At 39.6% G+C, this 22127-nt stretch overlaps 1 long non-coding RNA gene across 2 annotated transcripts in view; it reads right to left on the bottom strand.

Moving 5' to 3' along the window:
* LOC106017894 (uncharacterized) overlaps positions 1-20261 on the bottom strand; it is a 35826-nt gene extending 15565 nt beyond the window's left edge. For both annotated transcript variants that reach the window (XR_002403370.4, XR_002403369.4), the window contains exon 1: positions 20198-20261. This is a non-coding gene — a long non-coding RNA (uncharacterized lncRNA). The remainder of the gene's footprint in view (positions 1-20197) is intronic.
* Between the last annotated feature and the right edge of the window lie 1866 nt (positions 20262-22127).

The following is a 22127-nucleotide window of genomic DNA, read 5'->3' as shown; positions in this document are numbered from 1 at the left end:
ATGTTACCTCTGTGAAAGGGTTAAACATTTTTCAGAAGCTGTTAAACAACAGGCCCTGCATTAGTAAGAATAAATGGGATTTTTTTTTTTCCTCTTTAAAAAGCAGTTCCCAAAATAATTCCTCTACCAGTGTTTTTGTGAGTGGTACTCTGAACAAACTGGTCTTAACAGGCTTTCACTCGTTCAGATAGCCTGCTTCAAGCTTCTCTGGCTACGAGATGGAATAAATCTTTTAATTAAACATTTGTGTTGTTGTTGTTTTGTTTTTATAATTCAGACAGATTTCTCAGTAACTGAGGGCAACAAGCCCTTTCTAGTATCTTATTTATACCTTGATCAGAGAGATTATTGATCCTCACCCCCATCAAGAGCGACTGTGCAAACAGGGATGACTTACAGCTTTAATTGTCCAGAGTCCAGTTCTTTGCCATGAGAGCTGGATGCTACTGCAACACCACAAAACAGCCATAAAAGTAAATTTCCTGTTTACATGGGATACTTTCACCAAACAGCATCTCTTATTTTTCAGACACCTTGTCAGATGCATGTCTTGAAGGCAAATAGTGAGACAGAAGACATCTCACCACTACCACTCAAGGAATCAGACACTTCAAGAACAGCTGCTATTTCATCTCCTCCTGCCAATTACTGATGTAAGGGGCTATGATACAAGAGGCATAGCTGCTGTCTAATTCAATCTGAGTAAATCATTACTGCACCTGAAGTGCGTTTTTACTTCTTCCTGTATCTGAATCAAAGGAAAAAAAAAGCTGTGCAAATAACTGCTTTTCTAGGACTGATTTTGAAATGGAATATAAAGGGAGATAAGATGCAAAGTTGTTTGTTTTTTTTTTTTTTTTTTAAATAAGAGAACCACCTGAAAAGTATCAGTTTGCTGCTACATGAATCCTTGTTTTGCCCACATCTTAAGTACAATATTGCAGTTCTGATGTCTGCATCTCAAAGACATAAGGAAAGAAAAAGGAAATCAAATATTGGTCAGATTTTTAAAGGAGTAGGCAGGGACGTATGCACTGATATCCCCAATGAAGCAACTGTGGCTGCTGAAGGCATACAAGGGCATGGCTTTCAGCAAGTGGACGGGCTGGTGTGGTCTCCCTAAAAAGCATCTCTTTGCTCCACAGAGAGACAGAAAGCACTGGGCTACATGGACCAGTAAAGTCCAGTTAGTCTGACCAAGGAGATGGTCAGACTAATGTTTTTATGTAAAACCTATGTTTTTAAGTGTTGTGTTACAGCTAAACAACAGTGACAGGAGTGTCGGTTTATCACACTTCCTAACACTGTGAAACATTCAAAATATGTAGCATTTGAAAATACCAGAATGACATCCTTTAGTCCTCAGTCTTCAGATATTTTCCTTCCTGGATCAGAGTCTGGAAATTCAATACAGCAGAAGATTTACCAGCAGAGTTGGATATTGCCTAGATACGTCTGAGACGGTTGCAAGGCCTTCCCAGTGCCTCACGCTTGCATCACTGCCAGCTGCTGTTCCCATTCTTCCACACTGCACACAAGAAGTATGGCTTTTTTCAGAGCTGGCATGAACCCTTCATTGATGAATATTTTCAAAGAAGGGATTGGTTTTGCTGAAGTTCCAACCTTTCTTAAAAATCTATTTCACTATAAGAAATTACAAGAAAGTTTCTGAGATCCACAGGCCAGGTTGCTTCTGCAGGTGATGCAGCTAACTTTCCTCAGGCAGAAGTGATGACTACAATAAATTATCTAAAGTTCTGAGGACTGTACTGATGCAACACGAAAACAAAATGTTGGAAACCTGTCGTGTGAGTTGTCCAGAGATTCTCCAGCCAGGACTGTATTTATGAACAGCAGAGGAAATTCTGCTGTCCCTTAGGCAACAGATCAAGTGCAAGAAGTGAGATATGAAACCTAATTACCCTGAGCTTGCAGGCCCCATAGCATTAGTCATGAAATTATCCTGCCTTTTGAATATTCATCCTCCTAACTGGATTAATTCCAGTGACCTCACTTTTAAGTTGCTTGTTCAACAGTAACCCAAATTCATATGTACAACTAATGTATTAAATAAGTATGCCAAATTCACCCCTGTGAATTGGGCATCACTCTTTGAAAGTTAGGGGAGATCTACGACTGCTGAAAACAGCTCACTTTGCTTTTTTTTCCCCCCCATGTTAGCTAGCTTCCTTGCTCTTTCTCCTCTTTATGCAAAGAGGTTCAACAGCGACCTTTGAGATGAAAGTGTTTTCATACAAAGAACTGGGCACCACACCTCAATTAAGCAATAACTCCAATGAGCATCACTGCACAGAGTGCTGAATGGACACTGGCTACTCGGCTGCTCTGGTGTAGCATTCAGCACTAAGCCACAACTCTGCTAACAGGACTTCACTGCTTCTGATACCCACATTGACTTGCTATCTGCCAAGAGCTGCTATATACACTTATCCAAAAGCATAGCATAGGCTACCTTCATTTATTTTTTTCTCAGTTTCTCAACAAAAAATTCAAAAAAAAAAATTCTAATTAGCAGTACCCTGAAACCAATTAACCAATTTCAGCACGGTAGCAGAACATCTCACCCTCAGCATGTGGGGACACTGAAAACTTGCAAATCAAGAAAGTTCAGGGGTTGCACACACATCTTATTTGTCCTAAGTCTGGTGGTTGTTTTCATTCATGTTTTTTATGCCACTGTATCTACTCTGGAAGGAGACATGTTAATCAGAGCAAGCGAAAACAGAACTTGTCTCCCAGACTAAGCACACTGATTTCTAGTGTTACTGAGCCAGCAATTAAAGTTTAAAAAAAAAAAAAGAGAGAGACTGAAAAAATACAACTGAAAAAGTACCATTCTCTCCATACATACTTTCTATCAGAGGTTGCTTTCTTTCCAATCTGCTGACTAGGTAACATCATCACAGTAGCACATTTTGCACAGAAGGTGCTTTTGTGACACAAATAAAACTAGGTAGCAAGGAGAGTAGATTACACCGGGAAGCAGAACTGCTGTTGTCAGAGGAACGGGTGCCCCTGGCTATCAATGAAGCACCAGTGTTTTTCTGTCAACACTCACAGCCAGCTACACTGGTACATTTCCTTCCCTTTTCCATCAAAAAGCACTACCATATACACTTGGGACATTTTCACTGCCTACATAGATCAACAACATAAACTACCTATCCCTCTTTGCTTATTCCTCCCAGAACAGAAGGAAAATAACACAACTGCAGATCTCTGAATCACCAAAATGGATTTTTATTTTTTTTTTTTTAACCTTGTCTGCCATTAACTTGTTCCAAGATCTGAGCAAGTCAGATCTGAGTCAAGGGAAGTGTTTGAGTCTGCCTTGGTTCCCATACCTTCGGTTAAACACCTGCAGGAACACCTGTCCTGTAAATGCTGGCATTAACCCTAGAAAAGGCAAACAATTTGTTTATGTAGTTTTGCTTTACGTTTTCAGATGTTTGAAGACTTTCATGCTGTGAAGCATGTTTTGAGGAACAAATTTATGAATATAAGGTCTATGAATATAAATTATTTCAAATGACGCTTCTAGACTGTCCTGTTTTGCAGAAAGGGGAGGGACAAAGATAAGTTCTAGTAATCAGTTCAGAGTAATTTGTTACACACAGTTGCATTTATCTTCTATAACAGGCTGAATAAATGGTTACAGCTTATAATTTAAATAACAGTCTTATAATTTAATACCAAAGTATTTTTGGTCCATTTAACTGTGACCATGGCTGACCTGTTCAAATATAGTATCACGTAGAGTACTGTAAAGCTGCACCATGAGGCAGTCCAGGGCGTGGCACATGCATTTCTATATTTCATGTACTTCCTCCAGTGTATGCGCAGCCCTCCCTGGTGATGGAGCTCAATGAGCCTCAATCCTATCTCCACCTCCAGAGATGCAACAAAAAGCTGTATCATTAATGTTGGCTTCTCCAGAATGCTGTCACTGGGATTTCTGCTCAGTCCACATTTTCCAGAGACTAGTGACTCTTCTGCTTCCCAAATCTTATTGTAAAATGATTCTGTTCTTCATGATTGGTTTTAGAACAGACTGTGAACTACCATCTCTAGTGAAAATGCTTCATGTTCGATGTTGATTATTCTGAAAACTCTCTTAGATCTAGATTTTAAAAGTGCATACTTATTTATTGCAGCTAACTGGAAAGTTCTCATGATAAGCTGAGCACTACTGCATTGGGTGCAACACAAGACCTAGTCCCTTTCAGCTATGTTTCATGTTCAAACAAGTTTGTTCATTATCATATTATCTTTTCAAATAAGATGAAGTGCTAAAGGAGGAGAACAGAAGAGCCGTTAAGGTTACGCTCAGTGCTACCAATCAATTTTTGTCTACATGTCCATTATCACAGGGAGATATCTGAGACATTTCAGCTGCAAATGCAAAGAATGAGGCAAACTAGAAACCTTGTACATACAGCATAAAAATCTGTATTTGTCTCACTAGCTTATGAACTGAACTTTTAAAAAAAAAAAAAAAAAAAAAAGAAAAAAAAAAAACAACACAAAAAAAAACTCCCATTGATGAAGCACTCCAGAAACCATAGTTTAATTAAACAGAATGTGAGTGACTACAACTACAGCTGCTTGGGTGACTGTGGATTTTGCACCCTGGCAGTCAGTATCAGACAGCTACTCCAGAGTCCTGTGCCAGCACACCTCGCCATTAGGACACAGTGATCATGCTGCTGTCGTCATGCTCTCTGCTGTGCTGGATAAAGACAAGTCTAACAGTGCAATGAGTTGGTTGGGACCCAAATAGGATGCAATTCAAACCCTGGAAATATGAACCAGGCCTAGGCTTCAGAAAAATCATCCATGAAGCTGCACATCACTCTTTTTTTTTTCTTGCCAAAACACATTTCATCCCGTCTTAACCATTACTGAATCTAGTGGATGTTTGAAGCACCATGACATCCGATTATTCTGACATCAAGTTAACATTGCAAAAAAATCTGTAGAAAAATATGGGCAGCATGTGAATGGAAGCTTTCTAAACAGGCATTATTTGGAAAATGACAACTCTGGCCCAGATTTCTTTATGACTCACACGACAGGGTTATATAAGTTGTTACTAATATTAGAAATGAACTGTGGCATTGTTAAAAAACAAAAAAAACCCCTGCCTGTTTCCATCTTTATATAAACAATCATTTAGATTAGACTAATAGAGGGCACATACTTTTTCAAATTCCTTGTAGAGCTAATTCTGTCTAAAGCTTATAAATACACAAATTCCATTTCATATCTGCTGTTACATCAAAGCTCCACGAAGGCAGCAGAAATAATCCTGTCAACTACATGGGCTCCAGATGGACTTCCGAGAGCAGAGTTTAAGCTGTTTCAAAGGTACCTTGGCCGAAGCAAAGAAGGAAGCTAAAAAGTACTGTTAGAGAGCTTTGGCAAATACCTGCCCAGTAGGTGCCTTACGCACCCATCTCAGTGGTGGCGGTGCTTTACACACCGAGTTGCTGAGGACATTGTGCTTTTACACTGCTGCTAGTAAAAGACCTGTTTTTCACTAAATGACTGGTAATTGCATTACTGCTTTTAAAAGGGCTTCAATTCTCAGCTCTGTCTTGCTGGAAAGCAGCATGAAAGCCTAACACTTCCTTGTCTGCTTCTGCTCTTATGTGTCTCTGCTACAACGAATCAGTCCCAGGCCCTTTCTACCCCAGGCTGCGGTCGCTTCCAGCTGAAGCTGGGCCCAAAGGGAGTTGATAAGCACAGATCAAAACGTGGCAGGTAGCAGCTTGAGAGATGGGAGATGAGAAAATGGAAGAGGTGAGGATGGGAAATGTTCATAGCAATTACATAACAGTGCCAGCCAAAAAGATTAGGATGTCTTTATGCTGATTGCTTTTAAAGCATTTAGGACTACTGCAGGTTAACGACCATGTTCAATACATGTTGTTGTGGGTTTGCTTGTTTTGACGGGAAGCTGCAAGGACTTTGATAACTGTCTGGAAAAGGGAACGTTTCCAGTACAAGTTCCCCTTTGCCTTATCACGAGTTGTCGACACAACAACTTCCTCCAAGCTGTAGCACGTCAGATAGGAGGCAGAGCATAAAGGCCAGATCCAAATTCTGCTGGGTGTTAGAAGGAGAGGAAGCCTATGTTATGGCTAATAGTAGTTCTGGCCTAGAAGCAATCAGACTCTTAAGGGAACTCATTACCACACCGCAGGGCAATCAAATCCAAGTGCTCAGTCTTAGCCTCAGCTTCATCCATATCAGACTCAGCACACTGCTTCCTTCATCTGCTGTTCTTCTAGGCAGATCACGCTAACTTTCTCTTTCTTCTTCCATTCACAGCAGTGATATTTTCAAAACAGCTTTTGCCAACCCAGAAGAACACACTGGGCTCATTTTGCACTCCTACCAAGGACTTACCTCTCAAGGATAACCAGCAGGCTGTTAGTATTCGCAAATCCATGTAATTGTCTCTATTGCATTATAGTTCTCCATAAATTCCTGTTCATTGCTGAAATCAGGCAAGCTAACCAGAACAAAGCCCCCAGCCACTCACTGCATTGGAGAGTTCTCCATTTTATGAGTTTTACTTGTTCTTGAAATTTTTAGCTAAGAAAAGTACTTCAATATGTAATCTCTCATAGTAGCCATAGCTACATAAAACAATTTAAATATATATATATATATAAATATGTAACTTTACCCATTGATTCCCATAAAAATACTTTGTATCTCACATAAGGCAAACAGTGCAAAAATCATTTGCCAACAAGACTAAACTACTGGAAGACAATGCTCATGAACAACAGCAACAAGAAAACAGCATCTTGGGTTTCATGCTGTCTGGCCTTCCACCCATCCACTACCTGACATTTTCACTCTCCCTGTCTGTGTTGCAGAGGCTACTTAAGTTTAGCCAAGCTAGCATCTTCCTTATCATGTGTTTATTACAAGTGACTCTGAACAAGAAAAGTTCAGGCCTCTCAGTGGAGGTAGAACTTGCCTGGAAAAAAATATACTGCCTCTTTGAAAAGTGAGGCAGCACAGGCAGCATATAATAAATCTGCAGTGACATCAAGGCAATGACTGTGCATTGCTAAAAGAGGGGAAAGTGGCAAGGGAAGGGAAAATACATACAGAAGAACTAATCTTCTGTCCACGTCTTGCTGAAAAACTAGCAAGTTTGGAGCCTTCTTTCTCTGAATAAATATAGGGCTAAACTGTAACTACTTGTCCAGCGGAACAGTGCAGAGTCTGCTCCTGTGTTGCAGCACACTCTTCCCCCCAAAGCCAGGAAGAAACTGTCTGGCAGGTGTGGGGACAGTCACCCACCACCCACCTGCCCTTGCTCCCTTCCTGCTCAAAGGCTCGCCATGGAGGCTGGCTGGCGAGTCACAGCACAGCCGGTCAGCAGCCACGCAGGAGAACAAGGCAACAGGGAGGAGAAAAGTCTCACCTCATCTCTCTCACCTTCCTGGAAGTGGAAGCTGGATTCCTTCTTTAAGAGCTTTAAATATTTTTTGGAAAAGCAGAATTTTTAAATCGAACCCAAGCCTCTTGTATTTTGCTGATAAGAACAGTTTTTTACCTTCTTAAGTCTTCAAAGTACACCTCAACACGATGGTATAGCCCTAATCCTCCTCTCTCAGCACTCATACCCATCAGAGATTTGTTGATAGTGTATTTACATTCAGTACTGCACTACTAAATACAGTAAATCGAAGTACAAACTTGGATTTAGCATTTTGATATTTTTTATAATCCTATAAGAACCACCATAAGAATACCTGCTTTTAGATTTAAATGTCCCAGTATCAGACTAGCAACTTCAATAGCATGATTATAGATCACTAAGGATTTGTTCTGCTTGGTTTATAAATATATATAATATACATATCACAAATTCAAGCATACTGGATGCAAATGCATGCCTGCAAAAGTAAAAGTTTATTACAACCCAGTTGAAAAGCTAGTCTTGGATATTTAGCTGAAAGTTTGGAGACATGCATGGCCATGTCAGTGCCCACAGCACATCTCAGGGAAGGTACAAACTGTCTGCATCTGCTCTAAGTCTTCAGGAATACCTCACCGAACCTTCCCCAAAAGCATCTACATAGCAATGTCTTTGGGGTCAGCAGGTGAGTTTGAACCACTTCCTTCAAGTTTACTACCAGGAACATTTTAAAAATTAAAAATGGGAAATATTATCTCTGCTGTTCTCTTCCAATATAGTCACACATTGATACTGCTTTTGCAAGAAGCAAATTTCTACTTCTACTACAAACAATAGCTTAAGCAAACAAATACTATAATTAAAAAAAAAAAAAAACAAAAAAACAACAACAACAACAACAACAACAAAAAATCATTCAGTGATTGAATAAGGAACAGTAGAAGAACCATTTCCAAATTTCACTGAGGTTTTCTCCATAGTCTTGGTTGCAGCTAAGATAGAGCTGAAACCTGGAGCGTGGACAGAGCTCTAAAGACTAGAAAGCCAGCTTGCACTGGTAATTCATTTGGAGGCTTTTCCTCAGGAACAGTTCCATCTTCTGCCATAATATGTTAATATAAATGGATGTGTCAGACATTAAATACAATCTGCACACTTGCTGTAGGCAGTTCTAGTTCCAAGGCTCTGACAGAAATGCTATTGCAGTGGGACTCCATTTGCTTCAAACCTTTCCTCAGTGCCGCTGACTAGACATCGGAACAAGAAGCCTTCTTACTTTGCATACTTGGTGTGAGTTTGGAGGAATGGACAAAGAAACATGGGCGTAGAGATCGGAAAGCTTTTATCAGCTTACCACTAATAAAAACAAAGCTGCTTTGCTCCTGCCAGAAGATGGGAAGAAGAGCTACTGCTAACCCCTGCGCAGGCAGTACGTTTTCACTCTCTAGCAGCATGGACGTGTTTTTGCCTCCAGGAGGAATGCAAGAGCATCATGTGAATAAGGAGTGGTGCAGAGTCCAAAGGGCTCCAGCAGAGAAACAACCACTGATATTGACAAGAGCAACATACCCAGATACACAAAAAACATCTTTGAAAGGAAAAGGATTTTGTTATCAAGGCAAACAGGAGGAACAGAACTGTTGTCAAATATAACTGCTCCAGTTCCAGGTCATGGAAGCACAGCACTGAGCCACTCCTTGAATCCAGATGGGCTTATCTGAGAACAAATGACAAGAAAGGAGGACAGGCAGTGCCAGGCCTGAACTTAGCTGATTTATTTTTTGTAAACATAGAACCTCTTAAAAAACTGTCATTCTTCTCATATATAACGTGTAGTAACTTCTTTGCTCTTTTATATGGCAAAAGTGGAACTTTAACTGGTTAGGCTCCTAGCACAATATCAAGTCCTCAGTAGCTTTTTGTTGTTATAGCTTCGTGAGAATGATATGAAATGGTTTTGGCAGCCAGCCACTGCAGCCTGTCTCGAACCAGTTATAGATTCGCAATTTCCTACACTGCAGTTCCAATAGGACCAAGAAATTTTCAGCAATACCAGACCAGCAAACACAAAATCTTGCCCAGCAAAACAATCTTGTGGTGGACAGCTCAACCAGCCCCCACTATGCAGGTGTATATAGATGTGGCAAATTATATAATCCATATACAAAGGCCAAATTCATTTTTGGGTGATAAGTGCCTTATTCCAAAGGTTACTGGTCATTTCCTTCTGATGTTAATATTCAATATTCAGTAGCATTAGCAATACCATTCTAACCTTCTGGTCTGAAGCACCGCTAGCAGCTTTACCTCTATGGGCATCCCTGATGCCCACACTGAACCACTACCATAGTATTGCAATAAAGCAGTTTGGGTCTTGTTTCTTGAATAAAACATTAGTAACTGAAGATAAGTAACTGTGCATTCCAGTGGTGATTTGAAAGCCTCTCAGCCTTCAGTGCTTTGCCCCAGTGGTGTCACTAACTTTACTAGTCGCAGTAAATACCATCAGACTTGACCAATGACACTCCTATTTTTAGAGACCCTGTGGTTAAGCTGCAGAGCAAGATCTTTGCGGCAATGTCAAGTTTCACGTAGGTCACTAACTCAATCTAGATGGTTCAGCATCTCACCAGCACGCTCTTGCACAGGCAGCACAGCAAGTTGGCTGAGGTTCAGTTCAGTGGAGATTAAAGTATATTTTTTGGTGTATTGAAAGTTCTATCAAGAGCAGCAGTGTTCTCACAGCTACTAGAGTGTACTAACACAGTGCCTCCTTCCCCCTGTATGTAACATGAAGACTATAAAAGCTCCTTTTTGTTCTGGGCTTTGCCCTAGTTATCTGTAATCAAAAACTGAAGAACTGCAGGTTAGAGTGGGGTGAGAGTGCACGTATTGAAAACTGTGGGTGGTGACAAACCAAAAAGCCAGTCTGCAGAGAGTTGAGGAGCATACAACATCGTGTTACTGGCGTTCTTTGTTGTCAGTGTCTGCACACAAGAAGGACGGATAGATTTCCAAAGTACAGAACTAGATTCTCACACGACATTCAAAAAGTTTGATCACTTAGTTGGCCTTCAAAGCATGGCTGTGTTGAATGCATTTCTGCTGAAGCACTCAAAGCATACCACAGATGACTGCTGATTGGAAATCTCCAAGTTGCTTGAATTCAGCTATGTCCTTAAACTCAGTTAAAAGCTCCCAGGACATTGGAGCAAATCAATTGCAACAAAGTTAAGCTGAAATATATTGTTTGGTATTTTGCAGATGTTACTGTGCATCTGGTAGCTCTAGCTCCTCTGCCTTTCCCATCTTTCTGGGCAGGGTACCACCATGAGGACAGCTCAGCGCAGCTACCGTGAAGGCCAAGCAGGAACAAAGGGCAGGTCTTCTAGCTCCTGCTGTCATGGTAAGAGCAGTAACAGAAATGAAGCTCAAAGGGTAGAAAGCAAGAACAGAGGTGCCAAAATATCAGATGTTGGTCCCACTACTGTTTTCCTGTGACAAACCGGAATAAAGGGAATCACATATTTCAGGTGAGCTGCTTTTATCTGCTCTTCCTGAAATAGGCAGAACTTTATGTATCTGGAGAACTTGTAGTGAAACGCCTATCTAATATTCGGTAATTCAAACAGTGCTTGACATATTCTGATCAGAAACCAAGTGAGTTAATCTACTGTAGCAGTAACACTGTGCTTGTGATACCCACTGAACGATTAAGTACGGTCTCATCCTCAGAATTTGTTAATAAACCATTTTACAGGATACAGCAGAAAAACAAACAAACAAGAAGTCTGGTTATCTAGGACAACACCACAGTAGGAGGCAGGATTTCTACATGTCCCAAGTCATCCAGTACCCAGTGTAACGTCGCACAGCAGAAACCGTGTTCTCATATTCACTCCTGCGTTGTTGTTTCTAGTACAGCTATGGCTGGAAGGAAACACACAAGTAAACTGGGGCATCATAACCTGATTCATCTTCCTGATTTGTCCCCCCATTTTTATTTTTTTTAAACAGTGACTCCATAAAAGGCTACGTGTGCAGATATTCATGTCCTACCCCAAATCATAGGAATGGAAGCTTCACATGTATGATTACTGACAACATTTGGCTTTGTAACCTTAACTGTCTTCTCACTTATCTGAAGTTCTCTATGCTTACTTTAATGTCAACGGTCATTTTTCTTCATTAAAAAGGGAAGAAATGGCTCTCCGGTACCTTTGACTGGCTGTGAGAGGAAAGGGGATTTTTCAGGAACGTCCAGGTCTTTCTCTGTGAGCTACCTTTGGTGCATTCATTCGGTTCTCCACAGTTCAAGTGCATGCACCCTGGGAGCTTAGCCCTCTATATCATTGTTCTGATTTTATGCTGACATAACAGGCTGTTAATAAGGCTGAAACATAGACTTTTTTTTTTTTAAGTCCTATTATCTCCAAAAAAAAAGATTAAAGGAGGAAGTGATAACAGAGCATACGAATCTGAATCCTTACTCAAACTTTTTTTGATCTCACACTGAAGGCAGCGCTCCTTTCATACATGTTGGGTATATCTGCCTGCATATAGCCCTGACCAGTGCCAAGGGCTGTTGCTGACCTGAGATCAAAACATTTGAATAAAGTTTCGTCCCTCTACATGAGGGTACAGCAAGCAGGCAGGTGCTTGGCTAGAGTTCTGTTTTCCTGCCTCTGGAGCTCTTCCATGCTCTGGCTCACTGATCTATGGGAGAAAAGGTAGCCCCCAAAATAAACAACTCATCTTCACATCCAGCCTGTCCTGAAGGCTCAGCATAGCAGCATCTCTGACCTCATTTTGCAGACATTTTCAGCAGTACAGCAAGAGAGAAAATAAAAGACCATGGCATTGCTCTTCTCACCAGACCTTTTTAGTTAGTGGTGGCAAGGCGCCACTGGTTTTTGGGAGATGGAAGGTCCAGCCGTTCCCAGATCTGGATGCACAAGGAATACAACAGTCTTTAATTTGGATTGCTGTCATCACTTCCTAGTACTTCTCCACTCTACTGTTCTATGGACTTCAATGCAAAAAACATTTATAGTCAGAAAGTTAACACAAAAACCATCATCACCCATACCAAACTGAATTTACCTGCAAGTTCAGGTATCTCAGTACGAATGCCCTTTTGTATCATTCACTCAGCCTTATTCCTGATTGTACTTCTGTATGCAAGCCTCCCTCTTGGGTGTGGAAACATATGCAGCTCCATCTGTCTCACAGCTGCCTATACCCTCCTGCATGCTAATCACAGTGTCAAAAGCAATGTAAAAAAATCACTGTCAACTACCACAGTGCTGTATTTTGGCTCACTTTTCTGACCAATTGCCTGTAAATGTTCTGAGCCACAACCAAATGACTTTACGTGTTACGGAGCAAAACACAACCCCATCAAACCCCCCACGTACCTCTCTCTCCTGCACAAGCCAAAGACCACTGGAATCAGGAGAGCCAGCTTAGTTTCTAGTTTTGTGGACAAACACTGCCAAACCACTTCCATCTCAGACATCCTGACTCAGCAGACACTGTGCCTGTTTAACAACAACCTCATTGATCACACCTGACTACCAGAGGCATCATTATTTGGGGCCTATAAAACAAGGCTGTGCAAAACAAAATATCCTCCTGCCCTAAATACAAACTAACAAAACCAAAAAACACCACACAGCAAAACCACATCACATGGAGGATGAAACCATGGTATCTACCAAGTCTACAGAACTACAGGTGGTGGGGGGAAAGGATATTTGCATGAAACAACCTGGATAATAAGAGTGGATAAATACGGTATTTTCACCCCATGGAAGTTACCATTGTTGGCACAGACATTTAGGTGATAGCACACTTGAGTTTGATTTAGAGTCCAAGGAACTTGAATTGCCACACTGTTTGACAATTGCTCTGTTTTATTCAAGCAATTATTCCTTCATGCACATCCATGCATTGCAACCAACTTTCACTCTGAACGTTGAAGACTTCCTGGTAATTAGAACAAAAACTGAAAATGGAGTTTGAAAAAGCCCTGCTTTCTGTAAAGCAGGTTTGGACATGGATGTTTTCTCTCAAAATCTACCCTCCGGTTTCTATTAAACAAGTTTGAATGCTGACGTTTTCACTGGCCACATCTGTGATATTGGATAGAAACATACCCAGTGATTTGGCAGCTGACTCTAAAGCTAAATGCACACCACCCATTAAGAAAGGAAAAGGCTGTTGCACTGGAAGTCGTCTGATATTTATCCTGCTCTTAACTGATGTCTCTATTATCTGAACTCTCAAAAAGACTACAAAAGCAAACATCACAGTAAATGTTTCTGACTTTGTTAATCTCTCCTTGTCTAGGTTGATTTATTGATTTCAGCTGAAGATTAGCCAACACTGAACTCTTCACTGATTACATTCACTATGAATTTGAGAAGTCGCTTGGTGTAGTCTAAATCTGTGATGCTTAGTGTCTGGCCAAAGATCATTAAAGTCAATTAAGTCAAGCCTCTACTGAGGTTGCAGCCCAAATCCCAACTACTGAAGTTCTCAAACTGTAATCACAGTGGTAGACATACTTATTGGATCACGTGAAACAAACCTGTCACTTGGTCACCTTTCTTTTTTTCTTTTACACTGCCTATTGTTGCCATCATGGTACATACTTCTTTGAGGCATTATACAGTGTTGCTTAAATGTATGCAAGCAACATATTGCTTAGCCAAAAAAAGAAAAAAAAAATCTGTGTCTTCTAAGCAGTGATGTAAATGGGGAAAAATTCAATCTTGTTTTAAGCTATTATTTGTTTCCAGAACTAGACTGAGATTGAAAACTAGCTTCCAAAGCAACCTATTCTAGTATCACAAAAAAAAAAAATAAAAAAAATTAGCATGTCTCTTAAATGACATCAGCATAAGGCAGCACTGGAAAATTATTCATGTATGGAAGTTTCAGTCTACATTTGTCATCTGATTTTGAAAACGCAGGTCCTCCTTTCGGAAGTCTCACTAATAAGTAAAAGCAGGAGAACACAGAAAATGGAGAAGAGAATGGTTTTCAAAAGGTACTTGTTAGTTACCCTTTGTTAGTTTCTCTATTTGCTGTCTTTCAAAAGAAACACAAGTCTATTTTCATCAATCATCAGTAATCCAGCAGTCTTCATTATTTTCTACCCTTTTACATTCTGTTTATAGAATTAGGTTTCATATGCATAGCAGATAACTTATTTGCTATTCGATGAAATTTCTGAAGGAATAAATTATAAGAATGTCCTTGAATCTCCAGTTCTTCCTAACATGCAACTAGCCACAGGAAGAAAAAAAAAAAAAAAAAAAAAAAGAAAGTGTCGTGGGCACAATCTAGGGTGAAATTCTGAAAGGCAACTCAAAGGATTAGGAAACAAAAATCCCATCTGTTTGCACTAAATATAAATGAAATTGGAAGTCTCACTTCTAACACTTAACATATGTTCAGATTTCATGATTCCTCCCACCTTACACCCCCTTACCTCCCCCACCCAAACAGTTTAAGTGCATCACTGCAATTGGTTTCTTGTATAAAAATGGAATAACCGTTTCCTGTAAATGCCACCTACGTTTTCTTGCTTTTAATTCTTCCCAGCGTATTCTGAACTGCTGTCCACAAATATTTCAAAAAGCGGTTCAGACATACTCTTTATGAGGTTTATATTAGTAGTTCTTTTGCAGGGTTCCAGCCCAATAACTACATGGGAGTTAGATTACAACCTAGAGGTTAGTTGTTTATGTTGTTTTTTGTTCTTCTTTTTAAATGAGAGACAGTCAATATTCATAACGTGATAAATCCTTGTTACTTACCAAGCTCTGAGAAGAATACATTCTTAAATTAAGTACATTTACCTTAAGGAAGCAGCAGGTGCCACAAACTTAGATCCAACTCACCATTAGCTTATTGCTTTGGAAACAGCTGTTGCAGAACGGCTAGCAATTTGTCTTCTAAACACTATGAATTCAGCTTTGTGAGAAGAAAGAGACAAGTACTTGCGTACTGTTTTTCACTGTAACACAGCAGCAGTACCTGTTTTTAAAATCTTGGTATCACATACTACTGCAGTATTCCCATATGCTATCTCATTCTAGGGATGATTAGTCTCAGATATGCCTTATACGCAGATCCATGCCACCTCTTCCAGAACTTAATGTTGAAAACTCTAACTCATACTGGATTCTCCACAGCTTTAGTCTTTACCCTGACATTCTCTCCCACCTTCAAATAAAAAGTTGCAATAGAAAGGCTCTTCTCATTCTCTCTCAGTTACCTCACACTGTTACTATGCTCTGGCTGCCCTTTTTTTTTCCTTTACAATGACAGATGGTGGCTAATAACTAGGGCTTGATTCATAATAACTGTTCCTTATCAAAAATAATTCAAAAACATCTACCCTAACAGAAGCAAGAGATAAGCCTCAAGTTACACAAACCTTTCAGCAGACTCCATTTCATGTAAAAATGCGGCCAGACATCTCAGAACTTTAACCTTGCACTCTGGTCTAGATAAAACACAGGAACAGACAACACATTCAGCTTCTACTGTTCCGTACTCAGAGCTTGAAGGATAACAGGAAACAAAGTCAGTACAGTACAGCAAAATTGGATTTCAGAACATGTGATTTTCATTTGGAGATACTTAAAGCACATGCAAATTGCATAGCCACACAGATTTGGCTTTGTAAACACATAATAGACTGCTGCTTTGCTCACTTGACAAACTTAAGTTGAGATTCAAATGTAACTGGAAGAACATTGTGGGAAAGAATTAAGGATATGTTAGTCAGAAACTCTGGTTTTTTAAAAGATAGAAATTCAAAAGAGTCTTTTTAAAAAGAGATGGAAAATTTTATAGTGTGGTTAAAATAATGGTTTTGAAATGTAGGTCACCAATCACACTGGTTACAGAATTTCTATACATTCACGGGTTGTTAGACATATGTTTCATCACAAAAATCAAGATTATCAGTGAAATCTCATTTTATGTCAGATAAAAAATTAAATATAGCTCTTCCCACCACTTACTAACAACCTAACTTCCAAAGAAAGAATTTTTTAAAACTATCTCCATCAGCTCTCACCCATAATCGCATCAAAACCCAGCGCTGTTTCCAAAGGGCTGATAAGATCAAACTAACCCAAGCGGTGACTTAACCAAGGTTAAGGGACTTATAGCATAGTACGAATCCTTGAGGTTCATTGTGCCTAAGCTTACAGAAAACGTGCAAAAGATTTTCCAGAGTATATTCAAAAAACTAATGGAAGATAACCCATTCAACTGGATTGCATTTAATTAGACAACAGGCTAAAGAAAATGAGATTGTGCTGCACAGGAGAGGAACCAAGCACCCACAGAAGAGTTATTGGAGCTCTGTACTTGGGGCTGTGATACAACCTCCGAACACTCATGAGCTTCTGTGTACTACAGAAACTACCCCACAACAGGTTGAGGTTTCATCTGTCATACTTGATGACCTGTCACATAGCTACCAGTAATTACTCACCATAGTCTTCTTAAGATGTTGCCAAAAGTTAACTTAATCAGTACTCCAAAGTCTTACTTACCTAAGCAGATTAACTTAAAAGTTTCCAGTTTCCCATTGTTAACCATCTTTCAAACTGGCATCACTTACACTGCAGGCAGGTGTAAGTGCCTTCTTATAAGTGCCTTTTCTAGGCAAAGGTAGTTCTTCAGATGGGGGAGAAGTCAACTATCATTTTTACGGCCCTTTAAGAAAATATCAGCTTTTTTTTTTTTTTAAAAAAAAACAAACAAAAAAAAAAAAAAAAAAACACAACAAAACACCACATTTCTAAAAGTAATGGAAGAGACTTCCAGAAGAATCTGGAACATAGTAAGCAGTTTCCACAGCCTACTGAAAGTAATCAAAGACTTGATAGATTTAAAATAAAATTGGAAACATTTGCCTCATTAGGATAAACAACACATTAATGCTCGACATCCTCCACTCATGGCAGCAGCTTTTCCAGCAGTTTCCATTTTCGCTACAGCTGTTACATTTCAAGAGGGAGGCTGAGCATTGTCACACGTGTAACATCCAGGGTACAATCCAGGAAACAAGAACTATACCATACTGCTAGGTATCAAAATTTCATGTATTATTGGTTGAAAAAAAGCTAAGCTTTCTTTCTATACTTCCTTAATTGCTTCATTAGCAGTAATGAAGCTTAGCTCCCTAATGTACAGCTGAGTCAGCAAATTCTTTGTCTAGGCTTAGACAAACTAGAGAAGTAACATCTCCTCCAGATGGAAATTAATTATTTAGCCACATTTATCAAGTGAGAGCAGCAACGTGGCTGACTTCCTAGGCAACTGCTAGTGGCCTGAGAGCACTTCTGTAGTTCTCCTGGACATCTAAGATTTGCTCAATTGTCCAAATTCGGCTGCTTACATTAAACCTGAAAGGCCAGGACACCACAGAGCAGTATGCGTTGCTGTGATCCCTCCCCTCATTTATTCCCACTGTCTTCCAAAAAACAACAGAGTTGCAGTAACTGCAGCTGACAGCAGTCTCAAGCTCTGTGTTTTTGCTTACTCCAGCTGTGCAAAACCAACACAGTCACACATTTACCTTTTCTAAATAAGACACTCTTCTTTCTGCCTTTTGATGAAAAGATTGCGAAGAGATTGTTTCATTAAGAAGTGAACAAATTACTGAAATCCTTTAAGGTTTCCACATCAGCAAACTCATTTATGATCCATGGGATATTTTGTTTACCCTCAGCTCTCAAAGTAAACTAAGGACAAAAGTCCAGGCTTTAGAGAGTGCCTGAAACAGAACTGCATGGCGGATTCAAATTTGAGACACCCATCTGACAGCAGGGTGCATTCAGGACTTCAATATTCCATTCCAGACTCCAGGTACTGTAGAAAATCACACCAGAATCACTTTTCACTTCTTTTTTCCCCTCACTTTTTCTTCAACTTGAACTTACTCACAGTCCCTCTGCTAATATTGACCTTAAGCTTAGTGTTTTACTTTCCTGGTCTCTGTTGTTTATTCCCTTGACATATTAGTAAGCAGCAATCATAACTCGTCTTATCTACCCAGTCTAAACAAAATCTTTTAAGTGTTCTCTGATATGATAAGCTATCTGTTTTCCAGATAACCTGGGAAGCTATTCTGTACAACTGATAGAGTTTGAACACACCTTTCTTGAAAACTGACAGCCTAAGTCATGAAAAGTGTTCTCTGCAGTTCTTAAAAAGGCCATGAAATTGACTACATTCCCCTCTCTCCATTAAATATATGGGAGTTTGCAACTCTGAAATCAAATTTTCAGCAAGTAGGGCTTTTACTCCTTCTAACAAGCACCCCAGCTATTGACATGACTGACCCTGTCTTCATTCTCATTTCTGTCTGCAAACCATCCTGCCTTCTGTTCCTCCTCAGTGTTACATATACCACTGTCCTCATCTTCCACTCTACTGACCTCTGATCTTATTAAAAACACACACACACACAAAAAAGAAGAAAGCTGCTTTTCTTCTTTCCCTACTTACTATCCTTCTCCACTGTTCTCTTCTACTAGATCTTCTGGGTATCTCCTCAGAGATTCTGTAAGCTACAAAACAGTTCCCTCAAGGAGCAAGAAAAACAAAGCCTACTAAATACATAGAGAAACCTGTTTGCCACAGTCTCCCTGCTGTTTTTTTGGTCAAACAGCTTCTAAATTTCTCGATGACCTGTTCCATGGCTCCAGCTAAACATCTGACTTGTCTCATTGTGCTTCACTATTTGTGAAATGTAGTTACATATATTTTTATCCAGAGTGATAGAAGAATATTAACAAAACCACAACATTTATTTTTTTCAGAGTTAATTGGACAGCTTTTTGATAGGATAGGGGTCTTCCAACTATCGTGCATTATGCTATTACACACAAATTCAGTAGTGCCATGTCAACAGAACAATAAAAGCATACTCATTTATTCATTTCCATAATTATTACACTTGACAAGCTAAAAAAAAACATTCATTGTAATGGCCTTGTTATGATTCCCGATCTGCAAATGAAAATACACCCAACTTATAGCCACAAAAACCTAAGCCAATCATTTATGATGGTGGTATTTACCACAGAAGTCTGACGTGCAGAAGCCAGAAAACAATGGCTATTTATGGGCCAACCCCAAGATTTTGATGTTTAAATCTAATGTTGTTATTCCCTTCATTAGGAAGGTATATATGAAATCAGAACTGTCATCTCCTCCAGTTTTAAACAGCCTATAGAAGCAAGCTAGGCAAAACAGCAAAAAAATAACAACAGTAATTAAAAAAAAAAAAAATCCCAAAATCTTTTCTTTACCTAATATGGTATGTATTAAAGAAACCCAGACACTTTCTTCCCAGAGGCTTACATCTAAATTTAACCCTTCTGTCAGATCTTCGTTAGCAGTAACAAAGCAGTTCAATTCTTCAGTGTCATTAACACTGGGTCAAACCTCATTTCTCAGGCAGACATACAGGGAAATGAATGCTGGCTGTTCAATGAGCTGTACGCCATCTCCTCCCAAATGCTGAATCAAATGACTTTAAAAAAATGCACTTTATAGAAAACAAAAGAAACTAGGGCACTTTAGTCATATACTACTCCTTTTCCAAAGCATAGAAATTGTAATTTAAAATCTCCTTTCCAGAATGCTTGTGAGAGCAACTCACTGTTTTCCCCCCTGGAGTAACACCCCACTCACACATTGCTGCTGCTAAGTCCTAGTGACATATCCCACTTCCTGAGGCTTGTAACAAGACCTCATCTGAGCTGCAGCTGACCCTACAGTATCAGCTACCTTTAACCTTACTCACCTCCCACCATTCCTCCCACCAGTTCCCTAGCTTGTCTCTAAGTAATGCCTGCTGTTTAGCATTTCACCACACAGGACTGCCTACAGTATCTGCCACCATATACAAACCTGTTAAACTGTCTCCCACATCTCCCTCTTCTCTTTGATCTAGGACTTACACACTCAAAGTTTACGCTTAGTTTAGGCTAGACCCTTCCTCCACCAAGGAGCTGCTTAGTTTGCTCTGATACAAAACTGATAGAGCCTTTACAGAAGATGATTAAAAAAAAAAACAACCAAACAAAAAAACAAGCATACTGCTCAAAAGACCTCAATAGAAAATACCTGGACACATTTCATATCTTCCAACTTGTGCCTGTAGTTAGTTTATCCTGTAATCTTTACTATGTGCTTTGCAGTTCTTTACCTGCTAATCAGTTTAATTGGGAATCGACACTGGGAATTGACAGCTGTTAATATGCAAGCATGAAGGGACCCCATCAGCTGAAGGATCCATTGGAAACTGGCTCCTAAGCTACACAAAGGTTGTGCAACAAGCCCACAGCGTAGCAAAATGAGCCTTGAATGTAATATTTCTAGCCCATCCTAGTTCTCACTGATACATGCATTTTGCTTTGACTAGCTGATCTAAAGGATAGTTGGAGGAAACAGATCGCTAAATGAGGTTCTGGCACATACCTTCGGGATATGCCTGCTGTGTTATGGCAAATGGAGAATAACGTTGGGCCCAGAAATACTACCATGACTCACCGAAACTAAAAATTAGAGGAATAAATTATTATTAGGAAACGGTACTTCCTGAGAATAAATAAAGAATAAATAGAGCACACCAAAACAACAGCTCTTGCTGCATTTTGGGTCACACCTGTGAAGACTGCCTTGGTCAGAGAGAAATGAGTTTCTTCCATCTCACTACCCAGCAGGTTGATAACAAACTTTGTGCTTCATGAGCCCTTAAGAGTACAGTGGGCCTCTACCTCCAGATCACAGGCAGGGAAGAGATCCTGCAAGCCAGGGTCATGGGTCAGCTGCCTTCTGCTCTTCAAACTTAGTTCTCCACCTGTCAACATGTAGTTGTGTTTTTTGTTTGTTTGTTTCCTTTAGCACCAATTTAAAGAATTTGTCAGAGACTGAAGGGTTCCTCCTACTTTTAATGTCTTTTAAAACATTAGAGAGAGGGATACAAGGTTCCCTCTCCCCACATCAGCATGTAATGGATACAAATCATTAATCTGGTATCAGTAAATGATTTTATCCCAACAGCAGGAGAATTTCATGTAAAGAAAAAAAAATGATTAAAACTTCAGAATCAAGATTTCCAACTGAATATACCTTGTTTTCACATTTTTTGAAGTGAGAAAATATATTGTGTGGTCAGGAGACGGAATAATATACCTAACAGAGCACATAAGCACGTAAAATATTTTAATAGGTTATTTAGTACAAATATTTCACAGGGAAATTGTATTATATTGTTTTATGAGGGCTAACTTGTCACTGGCAAAAGATAGCAAGTGCTTGTTTAAAGAATACCGAAAGGCAAAGCCGTATCTACACTAAACCCTTATCTCCTGTCTGCAGTTCTGTCTTCAGGTGTTCTTTATTGCCAGTACGTTTTCAACTTGTGTAATGTGGTCATAAAAATATTAGAGAAATAGGGAGTCATAATCTGAGCCATAAGAGCAAGAGTCCAACACAGTAGTTCAGAATAGAAAGGCAAATGCAATTTTTAGAAACCCAATTGAAAGTCAGCAGCAGTAATTCCATAGAGTGGAAAAAAAATAAAACAAACAAACAAACAAACAAAAAAAAAAAACAC

This window comes from Anas platyrhynchos, chromosome 9 (assembly GCF_047663525.1).
Source record: "Anas platyrhynchos isolate ZD024472 breed Pekin duck chromosome 9, IASCAAS_PekinDuck_T2T, whole genome shotgun sequence".
Classification (NCBI taxonomy): domain Eukaryota; kingdom Metazoa; phylum Chordata; class Aves; order Anseriformes; family Anatidae; genus Anas; species Anas platyrhynchos.
This window is presented reverse-complemented; position numbering and strand designations above follow the sequence as displayed.